Raw genomic sequence first — 18232 nt, 5'->3', positions numbered from 1 at the left:
ACCTCCAGCTCCACCCCCTATGTACTGGAGAGATCCAACCACATCATCTTGCCCAGACTGAGGGCGCTGCCTGGCTCCACATGCCAAGGAGAGGTAGAGGGAGAGAGAAAGAAAACCAGAGAGAAGCCAAGAACAGACCTTGAAGCACATCGCTCCTCCTTTCAGAGGGGACATCGAGGAAAGCAGGGCATCGGGGACAGGACAAGGAGAGAGAGCTCTGACTATTGCCTGTGACAACTGGGTCAGGAGCCTCCTAGGGATGGTGAAGCCTGGAGTGTGGTAGAATGGGGAGAGACAGAAGTTCCTTAGTGAATAGCAGTGTGGTCTTGTTTAAATGCAGCCGGATTCCAGGGCCATAACAGGAGGCAGCAAGTGTCCCTGCAGCTTTTCCAGCAAGCAGGGGCAGGAGCACAGGTGGACTAAGGCCTGCAGGAGAGAGGACAGCAGCAGAGCTCCTGCCAAGGCTGGGGATGCAGAACCCCAGATGTTCCCAGTAGCTGAAGGCCACACGATGACTCTTCAAGTACTTTGCCAGAGGGGAGGCCTGAGCTAGAGGGCAGGATGTTGGATTTGGAAGCATGCATGGCTGGCTTGTGGCTTGCACAAACTAGATTAACATTAACTAAGAGGGTCTCTGTGACAGCCATGGCTCCATCCCTGCCTGCCTGGTTCATAGACATGTCCAAGGCAAATGATGATGACAAGACCATCAGGAAGGGAGGAGACAGCAGGCGAGGACACTCTTCATACCCTGAGAGATCTAGACACCTCCTGAGGACCCTGCAAGGAAACTGAGAGAAGACACAGCCGAGTTTGCAAGGTGGTTACTCAGGGACTGCAGACATAGCTGTCACCAAGCAGATGCTGCCACACAGAAAACAGGCCTGTTTGCCTTCCATTTGCGGCAGGATATGTTTGAACTTATTTTCTCTTTGTTTCTACACTCCAAACAAGGGGAGCCTGCCTGCATCTAAAATGATCACCTTTTACCCGTTTACAATCCCCTCCCTCTGGCACAACGTACGTCTCCACTGTGTGATTACCGTAGTGAGGAATACGTTTCAGTTGGTAAAGTGTTTATCACATGAATACAAGGGTCTAAATTTGAACCCGGAACCTATGTAGAAAAACTGGGCATAGTGAGGTGTACTTATCATCTCCCCAGAGCTGGGGAAGAAGAGACAAGCAGATCAGTGTGGCTTACTGGCCAGCCAGTCTCGTTGAACAGATGAGTTCCAGCAATGTGAGAGACCCTGTCTCAAAAGAAACAAGATGGAGGCTGACTGGGGAAGATGCCTGGGATTGACCTCTGGTGTCTACATGCATGGGCACACATGCACCTCTGCACCCGGACACACGTACACCTCTGCACCCGGACACACGTGCACCTCTGCACCCGGACACACGTGCACCTCTGCACCCGGACACACGTACACCTCTGCACCCGGGCACACATGAGCACACACACATGCACACACACGCACATGTGCATGTGCACACACACACACACAAAGACAAAAACTTTGATCTGGCCTCTGTACAGCTGTGTTTACAGACACTACAGGATGGATCTTCTCCGTGAGTCCAGATAAATAAATGCTTAGAGGAAAATGATTGACTCTGAATTCATTCATCAAATATATGTTGAGCCTCTTTGCATACCAGGTCTACCCGACACACTGAAAAGGCAGCAACCCCCTTGCCTGCTTAAGTTGCGGTCGGAGCCTCCTGCCCACAGCCAACCGCAACGGAGCAGTGCGGGAGTTAAGGACCTAACTTTTGGAGTCAGCTTGCTCTGAGTTCAAATACAGCCACTGAGCTATGTGACTGGAAGACCCTAAAAATAAGTCTCTACATCTGAAAAATGGAAGAGTGATGACGTCACAGAGAGAATGGTAGCGGGCGGGCTACGGTGTACTGCCTGTGAGACGCGCTTGTGCACCCGGAGAAGAGTTTTTGTTGTCATATGTAGCTGTGTAATGTACCAAATGTGTCCTGCTCACCTGTTGAAATCCTAACCCCTATAGTGACTGTATGTGGAAGAGGGAGAGATCGTTTTGTGAGACAGGAAGCCAGGGGGAAATGGGAGGAGTCAGCCGTTATAGCCCCCCCATAACCAACCTCCAGTCTGCTACCCCTTACCCCAAGTGAGCTCAGCTCCCTGAGCCATTCCCCATGCTCTTCACTGTGCCCACACCCACATACACATAGCACAGATCATCCCCTCCCCATCCGACTTCCTTCCCAACTGCCCTAATCGGCCTTCTGATAGCCCCCTGCCTGTCACCTGCCAGTCTCTGCATTTTCTAGGGCGTCTGTAGCTCAAGGCTTTAGCCCACATTTCCTTGTCCTCAGCCCAGCGCTAGCAGCTCTCCCTACAGGCACTTCCCGAATCCAGAGGAACCGGTTTGCTCCTGTCTCCCCTGCCCCTTTACCTTTGCCTCCACCGTGGTCCTTCTGGCAGCCCCTTCCTGCCTATGTTTCCAGGGCCCGCTGGGGCAGGGGATTCTCACATCATATCTTCTCACGTGTTTAGACTGTGTTGAGCTTCTGGGAGTTCTTTATATTACACATCTTTTGAGATAGTAAACACAGTTAGAAGGTCTGGGTTGGAAAATTCTGCCCTGCCAGGAACTGAATCCTATCTCCCAAGGTCTCTAATAAAGAATATGAAATATTAAGGGAATGTGATAAATATTTGTTAGATAAATTAAATTACTTTATAACCCTCCCCCATTTTATCACTAAAAAGGCCTTTTCTTTTTTCTGGCAGATATAACACAATTCAGTATCTCAAAAGCTTTAGCTGAGATCATTTTCTCAAGCACAGTTATTAATAATTTGCCTTAAAATGCTCATTTAAGTACCCAGTGCAGAGATAAGAGGTCTGCTTTCCTGTTGATGCTCACACTCAATCGTAATTATCTGTCACAAGAGACCTGAAGAGGTATGAAGATGAAAGCTCCGTGGGTCTGGTCTGTCACTGCAGAATCCTAAGACGGGGGCAATTAGCAGCAGCCTTAACTGCCGGGGTGGGGAGGGGCACCACTAATCATCTGAGACCAGTTATTCTGAATGTCATAGAATTCCGTGTCCTCTCCTACACCGCACGTACACACGCACGCACACACACGCACGCACGCACACTCTTCTCCCTGTCACGAAGGAAATCTACAGACAGAAGCATGTTGACAGCTGCATTGTGTAAGGGTCCACATGGGACCGTCTCGCTTTCCCAAGCCTGAGATTGCTGGCATCACCCAGCCATTCCCCTTCACACAGGGTCACTGCCATGAGCATTACTCACGGCATCGTGCCGCTGTGACTTCCCCAGCAGCTCTGCGCCTTTTCTCCTCGGCTGCTGAAACACTCCGTTTCTGTGTCTGTAACTTTTCAGTCTTGCTCTGACTCTGTTGTTATGAGAGGACAGACTGCAGAACAGCCCCCGAACCCCCAACAGATACAGGTACAAATGCCAGGAAGCTGAGCAGCTTGACCGATGGTGAGCAGGCATGATGGATGCGGCTAAGGCAGACAGCGGCTGTCCCAGTCCATGCTATTCTGGAGAAGCTGGTATCGCTTGCTGTGTGATCCATGCTCGGCTAAGCCCATTTCAATCCTCTAGTCGTGGCTGAGGTGCCACCACGCCAGAATCCAGGCACGTTCAAGCGGTATGTCAAGAGACTTGGGTCAGAATGAGGGTGGTAGGAGAGCTGTGTCCACTCCATGTGTGGCGATTTAATTTCAGTACACTAATGTTCATCAAATGAAGTAAAGCCGCTAATCTGAAGTGTATTGGGTTTGTAGCTTTTATGACATATCATTTAGGAATCCATGGTGGCTTTACAGCAGTCAGTAGGTTTCCCCATGCTGAAGTAGCTCTACAATAAGAGCCAGCACTGGGAAGCCGCGACAATTTTCCTCTTTACTGTCTGACATTTGACTGACTTCAGCAGGAATGCTTGTCCTCACCTTGTCTCGGCTGGAGAACACTGCTCTTTGGTACAACTGGTGGCCAGCTCGCTTTCTCCCTTTTCCTTCTAGTCTGGGACCCATGCAGGATGGGCCTCCTCTCCTCGGTTAGACCACTCTCTGAACTCCCTCAAAGGTGCATCCAGAGGTGTGTCTCCTGGGAGATTCTAAATCCCACCATGATGACAGGGAAGGACAGATGCTTGTGCGAGAGTCCAGTCACTCAGCCACAGGAGTGTGCAAGTGGAAGGGAAAACAAGATCGGCAACGAACACACAGGCAGGCTGTGGGCACCTTAAACCCTCAGGCGCTAGCTGTGGTCGGCAGAGGGCCTGGCTCTGTGCGGTCTCAGTGAGGAAGCTTGCTTGTGAGAGACACTGATCTGTGAATGTTCCCCCACCGCCCCTGGAGGAGATTATGCTAGGCCAAACATCATCAGCTGCTGAGGTTTTCCTAAATCCCCTGGGTCCCCCTTCTTGAAACTGCTTGAGCTCCTTGATTCCCGACCTGTGCCTGTGTTGTCCATCATCGAGGAACGCAGAAGAGCTGCCCTGCTCTGCCTCTTCCAGTCACACCCTGATTCGGGGCCTTCAGCAGCTCCTCTGCCCCAAGTCCCAGCTCAGTCAACCACCCAGCAGTCCCAGGAACCACCACCATCTCAACCATAACAAAGGGAAGGCCTGGGGCTGCCCCACCAGAGACAGTTCCTCTGATCTCCCTGAACCACTCAGAGGCTCTTGGTCCTCTGCCCAGAGTGAGTGCTGGAGGTGCCAATGCTAGGCCAGAGAGTGGCCCAAAAATTCACTCAACAATCCCTTGGGAGGGACTGGGGGACAGGCACCACTGAAGGCACTGGGGGTATACCACCACGAACACTACCCAGTGGAACTTTCCCTTGAGTAATTTATAAGCTAACAGGGAAGAAATGGGGCTGAGCAAAGTGGGAGGAGGGATAAAGAGACCAGGAAGCAGGGGAGATTAAAAGGAATCAGTGAAGAAGGAGGAAACTAAGAACCAAGAGGAGGGGAGGGGGATGACTGGAGCAGAAAGAACAAGGGGAGTATCGGGAGGTGGGTTTAGAGGGGTAAGTGGGTGGAGCCAACAGCAAAAGGCTGTATAGGCTACTACAGTAGTTTGGTTTTGTTACTATGATGAAATAACCTGAGGCAGGCTACTTTATAAAGAAAAGGCAGTTGCTGGGCTCATAAGCCCAAGACACAAGGTCCAGGGGCCTCATCTGTGATGGTCTTGTTGTTGGCAGAATTTCAAGGTGGCCTGGAGCATCACAGGGCAAGAGATAGTGTGTGTGTGTGTGTGTGTGCGTGCGTGCGTGCGTGCGTGCGTGCGTGTGTGTGTGAGATCATATAAAGCCACCAGGATCCAATCACGGACACTACATCCTGAGAACTTTACTTAGTACAATTCCCTCTCTGTGAGTCCACTTCTAAGAGTCAAATTAAGTCTTCCCGCGTCCTCACAACTCACAGAGGGACACTGGAGGTCCCTGTGGCTCTACGCATATAACATCTCTGAAATTCCTTCTGTTGGTTTTTTTTTTTTTTATTTTTTTTTATTTTTTTCGAGACAGGGTTTCTCTGTAGTTTTTGGTGCCTGTCCTGGAACTAGCTCTTGTAGACCAGACTGGCCTCGAACTCACAGAGATCCACCTGCCTCAGCCTCCCGAGTGCTGGGATTAAAGGCGTGTGCCACCACCGACCGGCTCTGAAATTCCTTCTGAATCCAAGAGGGAGAAATTGGGAGGACCTGGGAGGTAGAATGGCACTAGCTGCTTAGTGGACAAACGGACAGCAGGAAGCAAGAGCAGAAGTCCCTGGACCAGTTGGGAGGCCCAGATCTTTGGGGCAGAGTGACAGAGGCCAAAACCAGCAGGGAGAAATGCTTAAGTTCCTGGTGAGACGTGGTAAGTTCCTGGTGAGACGTAGTAAGTTCCTGGTGAGAAGTGGCTAAGTTCCTGGTCTGTTCTAGGGAAGGGTCAATGTTTCCTGCCAGATTTGATAAGGACTTGAGAGATGATGGAGATTGTGATTTGAGGCCCATGCAGCATGAAAGGCAGAGCTGTCACTAAGTGAGGCAGAGGAGACCTGAAGCAGGTGATGGAGCTGCGTTAGTTTGTGCTCAGTTTCCTGTCTTCTAGGCACCTGAGAAGAGACATCACGGAGGCAGTAGGCATGGTCCTCTCCAGGGGAGAAGTCCAGGCTCCATGTATAAATTGAGAATCATCAGCACCTAAGTGATTTAAAGCCGTGACCTGGAAAAATAAAAACCCATACAAAACAAACAGACCCATACAAAACAGCCAACTGGTCTCTGACCAAGGAGCTGAGACAGAAGCAGAGACAGAAAGGTCTTTCCAACAAGCAGCACTGGGCCAATCAGATGCTGATGGGAATAAAAGGAAATGGACACAGACTGCCTTGGGCTCCTCCTAAAAACTGGCTTCACCACAGGCCATGAGCAGAGCCGCAAACCATAAAACCACAGGGTTTGTGGAAGATACAGGAGATAATCTAGGCAACCCGAGCTTGAGTGGCAAGTTTTCAGATGTAACACCAGAGGCAGAAGCCATGTTTGTTTTATTTTTTAAGGGGCAGAAAGAAATAGTTAACCTTATTTAAGAAAAAAAAGTCACAAGACTGGACGAGGGAATGTGGAGGAAACACAGCAGCCCAAGAGAGATGGCCTAATGCCTCTCCACAAACAGCCAGCCGTCTGTACTCCTGTCCCAGGCTTGAGCAGGGCTGGTGTGAAGGCTAATGTTGTCAATTTGACTGAGACGAGAAGGGTCTAGGAGTTTAACAAGGCACATCTCACGTTAGCTGCTTTTCTCCTTGCTGACAGAACACCCGAGAGAACTTGAGAGAGGAGAGGTTTGGGGCTCGAGAGATGGCTCTGTGGTCAAGAACTCTTGCTACTCTTGAAGAGGACCCAGGTGTGATTCCCAGCACCTACATGGCAGCTCACAACCATGTATAACTCCAGTTCCAGGGGACTCCAACGCCTTCCCCTGACCATCAAAAACACCAGGCATGTGCATGGTTCACATACATACACATATACGGAAAAAATACATATACAATAAAATAAATAAACCTAAAAGAGAACAGGGAGATATTTAAGGGCATGGTTTCTGAGGGTATAGTCCATCTGTCAATGGCAGAGAAAGCTTAGCATTTTGTTCACCATCTAATGGACCAGGATGCAAGAGGGTGGGACCTGAAGTAAGGTTGGGCTGTGATTCTCAACCTCACCTCCATAATCCCTCCCACTGGCTAGACCCCAAAACCTCCCCGCAAAGAGCTTGACACCAGAGCATACAAGAATAGTCCACATTCATACCAACAGAGGGAAGACTGGCCATAAGTGTGGGCTGCACAAGCTACATGCTGGGGGTCTGAATTCAATAAACAGGAGAAGGAAGAAATCTCACCAGTGACTTCTTGGCCACTCCAGGGGTGTAATCTGCTCTACCACGCCCTCCCCACATGGATGACAGAAACCTTCAAAGCCAGGAGCCAAAATAAATCTTTCCTTCCTCACTTTATAATGTCAATGTCCCAGAGAGAAAAGATGACTAACACAGCTGCAGATACAAACATGGAAGTCAGCATGGAATGTCTTTCAATAAACAGCCTGTCTGCATGAACCAGACAGAGGAGTGTCCCAGGCAGAGGAGGAGGCTAAAGAACCAAGGCCTCCCCACCCCCAGAGGGGCAAGTCCCCTCCAGGCCTTGGCTGCATTGATGGGCAGTAACCAGCACAGCTACAAAGAACCTGAGGGCCAAGAAGGAAGCCAACTCAAAGGATGACAGGCAACTGATGAGGGAGTCTGAGGATTAGCCATTGGATTGGCCACAAGGACCTTAGCATCTAAAGTCTGGGCTATGCTGGTGCAAAGCTCTGCCTAGGTATGTTCCTGAGGAAATCAGTGGAGCAGTTCTAACCATAGAACTGTGTCGAAAGGGAATCAGAGATAATAAGCAGTATGTGAAAGGAGAGTTAAGTCAAAGAGAAGAGTTTTGTAAATTGCAGTGAGTGGCGGCTATTGTTAATGTTCTAAAAGAAAGGGACAACTCAGCCACACAGGAGAGGAAGCAAGAATGCTGGAGCAGAGGGCTGGGGGAGAGGGGAAGAAATGTCACACTCGACTACCTAACACTGCGGAAAGCAAGCGAGATGAAAGCCATCTGGGAAATTCAAACATTTCCACTTCCTCCTACTTTGGAAGAGCAGCCCATACTCTGAGGAGTACCCAGGGGCAAAGTTAAACCAACCACAAAGAACTTGAGAGGTGAATAAAAGGCTAAGCAAAAGTGAGCACGGGGACCTTCAAGTCAGCCAGGGACTGAGCAGATCTTCCCTGCAGGGAGTCCTGGGAAACAGTGAGCAGGGAGCTGCATCTTTTAGCATACTCAGATGGTCAACCTTTAATTTTCAGACTAAACTTTATCTTATGCAAAGATAGTGACTCGGCTGTTTCACGCCACTCCAGGTGCAGCACAGCTGCGCCTGAAAAGCACGTTCCATCTCCTCAGAGATAGCACATCCATGCTCACCCAGGCCTGATGTGGATGCAGGATGCGCATGCGAAAAATGCCAGAAAACCGATATTGAAGTGATGGACACTTCTGAAACCAGGCCACGTACTATACCTACAACTCTAGGATACATTTAAATCCACCAAGCTGTAAGCTTCATACGGGTAAATACTGTGATGTATATTAAAAGTTCTATCTCAATAAACTTATAAAAGGAGAACATTGATTATAGAAGATATGGGTCCTCTGGGAAGGGGTCACCCACCTCTATCTCTAGGATGCCATGCTCATTGCTCAGAAATCACAGTTTGTCTTCCCTGCTGCTTGACTGAAAAACTCCAAAGCCACCTGTAGAAATCGGGGCTCTATCCTGTGGCAACCAAGAGTTCCCTGGGTGTAACAAAGGCTAGTCCTGGGGATGTTTGGTTAGCTAGTTAGTCTACAGTGACACAATCAGCAGCTTACAAATACATTTACCACTCAGTGAAGAACTCAGCATCGGGCTCTGTTTCTCAGCCACAGCGGCCCTCAGAGAAGGACAGATGGAACTCGCAGGAAGAACCAGGGCTTGCTCATGTAGTTATCCGTTTTCTGCTGTTAAAACAAAATACCTGAAGCTGGGTAATATATACAGAAAAGAGGGTCATTTAGTTCAGTTTTAGAGATCGAGGGCATGGTACCAGCATGGAGCATCTCCGGTGATGTCCCTGTAGTAGGTGGCATCATGGAAGAAGTATGTGGAAGAGGGAGAAATCACACAGTGAGACAGGAAGTCAGGGAGAACCCGGACAGGTCAGTCATCACACCCCTCCTTAAAAGGATTAGCCAGGGTCCATAGAGCTACACCTTGCTAAAGCCAGGTCCCCAGCGACCCACTCAACTCCCAATAGGCCCCCCCTCTTAAAGGTATCATTACCACATCAGGGTGAAGCTTTTAACGTATGAGCCCCACGGACACACTCTTGCCATCCCCAAACCATAGTGCCCACCCAGCCAAATTTTCCTTGTTCACTCTTACATAGCTAATCTCCCATTTTCTCAGTCTAGCTCTGTGCCTGCTGGGCTTTGCTCTTGACTGTCTTGGGGGTCTTTGCATCTCAGGCGGATCCATCTCTTAGCTTACAGGGCCATGCACGTGACACACAGTTCAGAATGGTCCCCTGTGAAAACTGCCCTGAGTTAGCATAGGTCCCCTCTGGAAGCCACTGAGTCCTCGGAACTACCCAAGAAAGAACTAAGGAAGCCTTGGCTGGACACTTTACTATCTGCCTCCACCTCTGTGATCCCAGCACTGTGGTTGTCTCTAACAGCAGCAAGCCTCCTAGGTGACTGAAATATGTGTGTTTCCGGGGGGAGGGGCTGCCTCCCTCTTGCTCAAGGCTGTCTTTCTGCAGCCCTCCCCTGTCTGCTCGCTCCTGTGCTCCTGTGCTCATAGCCATTCGTTCTGCCCACCCTTTCTTCATTGGCACCTCGCCCCTCCTCATCCACACAAATCTTTCCTGTCTGATCTCAGCAGCTGGGTGCAGAAGTTCAGATCACTCCTATCTCTGGGCACCTTGGGGAACCATGCTGGGTGTCCTCCTCTGCTGTGAGATTAAGTGGCTAATGCAGAGTGAGGTGTTTATTAGCACATTTGTAGCGTGCTCTTCCTGTGGCCAATGAGCCCTGCCAGCCGCTGCAATGCCTGTGGGAACCTGCAGGTCTCAGCCCTCTCTAGCTGCCTTCAATCTTGTTGCTTGTGACTCAGGGATGCTGTTTTATTGCCAGGAACCTCGCCCTCTTCTCTCCCACACCTCCAAGTTCAAAATGGTTGGGCGACTGACTCCGAATAACAAACTTCTTTTCTACTACTTATTTGTAGCACGCTCCAGTTTCTCTGATGGCCTAGTGGCCTTAATTCCTATTAGTATATACTTGTTCCTGTTCGTCCCTAGCCCTGCTTGGTTCTCTGTCACACACACACACACACACACACACACACCCCGCCCCCATCCTAGAAGCAGCAAGTGCGTCTCCATTTGACCGCACAAAACCCTTGGCCCCTGTTGGGTCTCATTTCCATCTCCAGTCCTAATTCTTTGCCCTTTTAGACCTAGCTATTATTGCTTCTAATTTGCATTGAATGGCCCCTTAGCAACCATCAGACACTGCTTTGGATACCAACTTGCTTCTAATCGTGCTAGATTCACCAGAATTGTAGCTCTTCCAGAGTACAATTTAACATGCGATAAACAGAGCCGTGAACAATTTCCACCGCATCCGGATACACACATGCCCTCTGCGGAATAACTGCACGGAACCAAGTGCTCAGAAAGCACATCTGGGGTGGAGCACGCTGTTCCTCGGCCATTAAAGGAAGAAAAAGCAATCTCAACAGTTTACTACCCTTGAAACGCTATTAGACCCAAGACAGAGCTACTTCTGGTAGAAAGTACTGGCTTGCAGTGGGAGACATCCAGACAAATAAGCAATACGGGCATGAAAACGTCCAGTGTGTCTGATAACCAGGAAGATGGAGATCAAAGCCACAGTAAGACCTTTCCACTCCCCAATAAAGGGGTTATTATATAAGTAAATACCACAACAAGCGCTGGGGAGAATTGGAGAAAGGGGGAGCTTTGCCTGTTAGTGAGACTGTGAATTAGGATAGCCACTGTGAGCGAAAGTATGAAGATTCTTTCCAAAATTCTAAACAGAACCGACAGCTGGGGTAATGATGAGCACTTTTAGCCTTACAACTCAGGAGGCAGAGGCACGGGAGCTATGTGAGCCTGAGGCCACCCTGGTCTACATAGCAAGTTCCAGACCAGCCAGGGATGCACAGTGAGACTCTGTCGAAAACAAAACAAAAACAAACAAACAAGCAAAAAACCACAGACCTACCCTGTGAGCTAGGACCCCCACCACTGGGTGTATATGAAAAGTAAATGAAATTACATCGGCACCCTGTTCTTTGCTGCACTGTTCACCATCGCTATAGAATGGACACAAATGGACTGGAGAGGTAGCCCCCTTGGTAGAGGGCTTGCCTAGCATGCATAAAGCCCTTGGGTTGAGATCAGCACTGCTTAAAGGGGGCACACGGCTGCAGCCCAGCTCTCAGGGGATGGAGGCAGGAGGATCAGAAGCACATGGTCAGCCTTGGTTACATAGTTGGAGGCCAATGGGGCAGAGAGAGAGAGAGAGAGAGAGAGAAAGAGAGAGAGAGAGAGACAGAGAGACAGAGAGACAGAGAGATAAAGAGACAGACAGAGAGACACAGAGAGAAACAGAAACAGAAACAGAGACAGAAAGACAAGATGAAGACGAAGAAAAAGAAAGAAAAGGGCGGGGACAACTCAAGTGTCCATCAGCTGAGAAACAGTGAAATGTCATACACACACAGCAGAACACTATTCGGTTGGAATCCACGGAATAGAATCCTGACATTTGAGACAACCTTTAATGGAACCAGAAAGCATTAAAGGCAGACACTGAAAGACAAATACCACATGGTCTCAATCATTTGTACGTTATAAAAAAACACTGATCTCTGAAGAACTGGGAGGAGAACGATAGTCACTGGAGGCTGGGGAACAGCGGGGGGGGGGGGGGGGGGGATTTGGGGTGAGGTTGACCAGTGAGCCCTGCGGAGCCGCTGCACAGAAGTCAGAGGTTCAGGTGAGTGAGTATTGAACAACGGGGTGACTGTAGGTAATAAAATATTGCTTATCCCAAAGAAATGTGTTTGGAGAGACAGATTTGCCGAACCTGGTTTAAAGGGCGTAGGTGTGCCAAAGCGACTATCACAGAACACCACTAACACGGATGTTTACAGTTAACACATCAGTTTAAAATGATTCGCATTTAAATTTTGAAAAGACTAAAGGAAAGACTTTAAGCATTTAAGGAAGTAGATAATTTATAATATCCTTTTAAAAAGCCGGGTGAGCGGTGGTGGTGCACACCTTCAGTTACAACACTTGGGAGGCAGAGTTCAAGGCCAGCGTGGTTTATAGAGTGAGTTCCAGGATACAAGGGCTGTGCAGAGAAACCTTGTATCACAAAAAGCAAATTATTATTATTAATAATAATAACAATATTCTTTTAAAATAATCACATTTAGCTAGATTCCACTTGTTCACCCATCTAGCTTTGAGGTCAGCTACCCATCTGCCTGTCTCAACACAACGGTCCTGCCCTTTCGTTTCTACAGCTGAGCTCCACTCCACTGCTTTGCTTTCAGACCTGTGACCCACAGTGGCCTGACCCACAGCAGCAGCCTCTCCAGAGGCTTTGACAGAGATGCCATTTCCTCTCATCTACCCTCCTTCCTGCCTCTTGGGCCTCTGGGCCCTCCTGAACTCTGCTGTGGCCTCTTAGGCCTCCACAGTTCTGTAATCTACATATATACATATGGAGACATATCCAGTGTGTGACTTGCGACGTGTGACCTGAGAGTTCCTATGTCTACCTCAGTCACAGCTACCCCGGAAAGTCGGTATTTGGTAGACTGGTGCCACCGTGGAAACGCACATCCGTGTTCACATGTGTTGCGGACAAGCACACACACAGCGATAACGTTTGTTGCAGGAAAGGTCAGAAATCATATGAAAAAAGAGTCAGGACATCCACAGTCCTGTCCCATTCCGAGCACGGCTGCCCCCAGTGGTCCCCTTATGCCTCTTCCCAGTCATTCTTCCCCAACCACTGACACCTTTGACTAACGGGGTCACTGGCTAATGAGCGTGGAGGGGAAAGGCCAGTAATCCAAGACCAGAAAATGGTCCCCGTTACAGACTTTTAGAAGATTGGCTTAGAAATCTCCAGCTGCTAGCTGGGACCACTGTCGCCTGACTCCACAGAGCCTCGCCCTGAGACTCGCTGACTGAGACTGAGCTTTGATCAACCAGGACATTTCTATGGCTTTTATTTTATTGGCATAGATGTAGACCCGGAAAAGGAGAGGCTCACACTAACTTTCTAAAACTAGCCAGTCTTCTATCTCCCTTCACATGGCACAAATTGCATCAGGAAACTGAACAGAAATGGAGACACCTTTCTCACCCCCCTCCCTGCAGCCCATTAACCTGGGCCGCAGGTAAGATCACCGCCCAGCCAGCTGTCTTCCTGTAGGGTTAGTCAACGACCTCTGTCCTAAAGGGTGATGTCATTCCCTGCCCTCCAACCCCGTCCCTGCTATCGCCGGCCACTACACTAAGTAGTGTTTGAGGCTTCTTTTACTCGTGCTTGTGAGAGTCAGCTATACGGTAACAAGTAGACCCTGACCATTCAGTAACACCGCTGTATGCAGAGCGAGGGCTTCGCTGTTGGAATATATCCCATTGTATCCCAAATTTTGTTTTTCAGCTACTATGAATAAAGATTTATTACCATTCTAGCATGCATGTTTTGGGTGTGTGTGTGCATATATATATTTGGGATGTATATACACACACACACATATATTTATCTTCAGATATGTACACATTACAAGATACGTATATCATGTTGTATTTCTTCATTAGATGTTGCTATAAAATTTATGAGTAATTTGCCAAAACTGTAACATTTTATCCATTCAGTTAAGGAATTATTTTAAAGTGCACTGATCCACGTTGAAGAAGTTGCGGCGGATCTGGTGCTCTAGTATACGGGGTGGAACAGCTCCCTGCAACCTAACATCATGGAGCACTGTGCAGTGAAGAGATCTGCTGATTCAAGAAGAAGATTTTAGGTTATCAGTCCAAAATGTGAGGAGTAAATATTTATTCATTCACTGAGCAAACAAGAATAAACCATTTAGACTGTGTGTGGCCATGGCAGGGCTTGCTCGGTGCTGTGTTGCAGGCAGTAGCCAACACATTTAGATTAGAGAAAGCAAAGAGCCTGACTTAGCGAAGAGCAGAAGAGGGCGTCGGCTTATGTCTATCTGTGGGTGACATGGGCTCACACCTGCAGAAGCCTGGAGAGTCAATGTGACTAGCTCCCCCAAACAACTGTCATGGCAAAAAGAAGATAGTGTGAAGCTTTTGAGGCAAAAGCTTTTATATGTCAAAAGACACAAGGCAAGAGCAAATCCCACCCGCAGACAGCAGTAAGAAGCGAAGTGAATTGTGTAGGACCAGGTGGTTAGAAATGTCTAAACCTGAATAAGAAACTCATCAAAGTTCCCAGTAACAGGAAGGGAGCCTGAGACACCGGTGCTGAGCGTCTGCTCTTAGATAAGAAATTCTTCACCACAAAAATGCCAGTTCTCGTCTAACTGGTGTACAAGTGTAACGAGATGCCAGTTGGGTGGTTTGAAGGAGAATGCCCCCATAGGTGCATATGTTTGCACTCTTAGTCCTCAGCAGAACTGTTCCAGAATGACTAGGAGGTGTGGCCTCTTTGGAGAAGGTGTGTCACTGGGGGTGCCTCTGGAGTTTATCTCTCTCCTCCTGCTGCCTGAATACCAGGTTGTAACTCTCAGCTACTTCTCCAATACCATGCCTGCCCGCCTGCCTGCAGCCATGCTCCCCACCATGAGAGTGGAGTAACCCTCTGAAAGTGTAAGAAAATCCCCAATTCAATGTTTTCTTCTATACGTTGCTTTGGTCATGGTGTCTCTTCCCAACAATAGAACAGTAACTGGACACCAACCAAAGCACTGATCAGCATTTTCTTTATTTTATTTTATTTTTTTATTTTTATTGGGCTCTACATTTTTCTTTGCTCCCCTCCCTACCTCTGCCCTCCCCTTCAACCCTCTTATGCAGGAGATCTTGTCTTTTTCTACTTCCCATGTAGATTAGATCTATGTACGTCTCTCTTAGGGTCCTCATTGTTGTCTAGGTTCTCTGGGATTGTGATTTGTGGGCTGGTTTTCTTTGCTTTATGTTTAAAAACCACTTATAAGTGAGTACATGTGATAATTGTCTTTCTATATCTGGGTTACCTCATTCAGAATGACCAATCAGCATTTTCATCAAGCTACATAAGCTGATCATAAGCCATGTATTCTATGAATACATTTATAGGAAATGCCATGAAAAGGGACAGTTCATAGCCACAGAAATGTCAATGATTGCTTAAGCAGGGACAAAGGTAGAAGGTAACATAGTGATTGATTATAATGGGTTGATGGCTTCATTTAGGACAGGCAACTTCCTCTAAAGCAATGGTAGCTCCAATACCTAAGAACTATTGATTTGAATATTTTAAGTGGGTGAAATATATAGTATATAAGTTATAATCCCAATAAAGCCACTTAGAATTTCATGCAGAAAATGGCATACATAATTTGGAAAGCAATAAAAAAAATCAAGTCAGGGCTACCTATGATATACTGAAACATGCACTAAAGCCTCTTCATTTAAAACAGTAAGGTGCTTGGGCTGGAGAGATGGCTCAACAGTAAGAGCACTGGCTGTCCTTGCAGAGGACCTGAGCTCAGTTCCGAGACCCACGCAGTGGCTCACAACCATCTCTAACTCCAGCTCCAGGGGATCCAATGCTCTCCTGGCCTTCAAAGGCATTAGGCACAAGTGTGATACACAGACATTCATGCAAACAAAACACTCACACATAAAAAATAAAATAATTTTTAAGAATGATGCCCCTTTGCCTGGCAGAAGAGAGGGTGGTACCCAAGAAATAAATGGCTCGTCCTGCACTCACTAAGCCTGGGAGAACTGTGAGTCCAGCACTGTGCTGGGCTCCAGGTATAGAAAAAGAACAACAGTCCCTGACCTGTAGGAGCCCCTGGGTGACTGTCCCCAGAGCCGCCACTAACCCATGCCACCTGTATACATGAATTATAAAGAGCTCTCTCTTGCATGGACCCAGACCTGTAACATTGAGGGATGCAACTTGGGTGAAGAACGTTGACTGAACAGTAACCCCACTTGTTCACCCTGGGCTTTTGTGCAAGGCAGGAACTATACATCCATGTGCAGCTGCCCTCATGGTTTCTGCATTGCCTGGGTTTGCAGTCCTGGCCTCTCTTCATTGGCAAACAAGGCCTGAAACCAGGGACTTAGAATAGCAGCCCGCATGCCTAGATTGAGTCTGAAACCCCTACCATGTATACTGCTCACAAGTCAGAGCTTTCCCTGACCAACAGGCAGGACCTAAGAACTGACGCTTCCACCCAGCTTCTGTCTGTGTCCCAGGCACATGAATCCAGGGTTTCCCGGTCAAGCAGGGTAGAAAGACTATGGTAGTGACATAGGAAGGGAAAAACCCCTTGCCCCAGCACCTGGCCGGGAGTCAGAAACCTCACCACAGTTGACAAAGCCCAGCGGGTCTCTAGAGACAGCATCCCCTTTCGCAAGATAATTTTAAGGAAAAAAAAAAAAAAAAAAAAAAAAGATAATTTTAAGGATAGATGTTCAAAGCAACAAATGAACCACACTAGCTTAAGGTCAGGATGTTAAGACCCTGAGTTACGTCACTGCTCCCTTCTCTCTAAACCCAAGTGATACAAAAAACAGCTTTACAAAAGAAAATTCTTAAAGAGGTCAGTATGCCAGCCATACACATTTGCTTATTTTTTATACTATACTTAAATTTCAAGCTTTGCTTAATCTTTCAACATTTTAACAAATCATATGCTTTGAGTAACATGGCTTTTTCTTACTTTTTGAGTAACTGTCCTTTTCTTAACTCTTTCTTTCTCTCCCTTGAATCCTCTCTCTCCCTCTCTCCCTGTTATTTCTCTCCTCCCTCTTTCTCTTCTCTAATTTGTATATTAACCTGAAGTGTATTTTTTTTCTCTACTTCATAAACTTACTAACTTTGATCACCCTAGCTCATCCCGAACTTTTTTTCCGATATAGTCACGAGTGGAGCTTTACCTGATGGACGCCTGTCGGAGGGATCCTCTGGCTGTGGCTGTGGCACTGCTGGGCTGTGTCCTTGCCACTGGTGTTAAGACAATCCTCAGAAGCCAGCACCCTCTGAGGGTCAGTCATCCCTCTGTCTGAGTGGCTTCCCCAGTCCTGCCCTGCCCTTTGTCGCCTTGTCCCTTGTCCTCCCCAGAGTACACCTCCACTGAGCTCATCCCCCCTCCCTCCCCGCCCCAAGCCCAGACAGATGGTTCACACTCACTGGCACAGGCATGCAGCACTGTCTGAAGACAGGACACAATCTAAGTGACCTCACTTACCTTGTGCCCTCACCAAAAGCACACTGGGTCCTACAGGCGCAGCAGGGGTGCCAAGAGGAAGACGTGCTAATCAGTCAGCAGTAATTCCTGAGAAGGTGCTATACCTCCTGATGCCCCCATCACCCTCCCCGGTATAGAAACCGCCAAGGCCACCTCGGCCTGGTTTCCCTTATTAGGACAGAGTCTCCAAGTTCTCAATTCTGGGGCGATGGAGGCACTGCGGCCTCATAGCAGCGGGCAGGCTCCTGGGGAGTCCCTTTACTGGCCATTGTTTCTTCCTGGACTGTTTTCTCCCTCGTGCACTTGGGTTTCGGAACACATGGCCAAGCCTCTGGTCTGCAATGGGCACTGAGAAAGCAAAGTCTGCAGACATGGTGCTGCGCAAGGTCAGGGCCCTTTGCGGCGACCCCCTCTGTCCAGCGGAGAAAGGGCGGGGGAGGCAAAGGAAGGAGTCCTGAGGTGTGAAGGGACACATGCACGGTGGAAATAAAGGCAAAGGCTTTTCCAAACGGAAGCTGAGGGCTTGGGAAGCAGAACGTGGATAGAGTCCAGCCCGGAGTGCAAGCTGCAGCCACTT

This window comes from Microtus oregoni, unplaced genomic scaffold (assembly GCF_018167655.1).
Source record: "Microtus oregoni isolate MIOR12 unplaced genomic scaffold, Mior012 000011F_ref0000422, whole genome shotgun sequence".
In the NCBI taxonomy this organism is placed as follows: domain Eukaryota; kingdom Metazoa; phylum Chordata; class Mammalia; order Rodentia; family Cricetidae; genus Microtus; species Microtus oregoni.
This window is presented reverse-complemented; position numbering follows the sequence as displayed.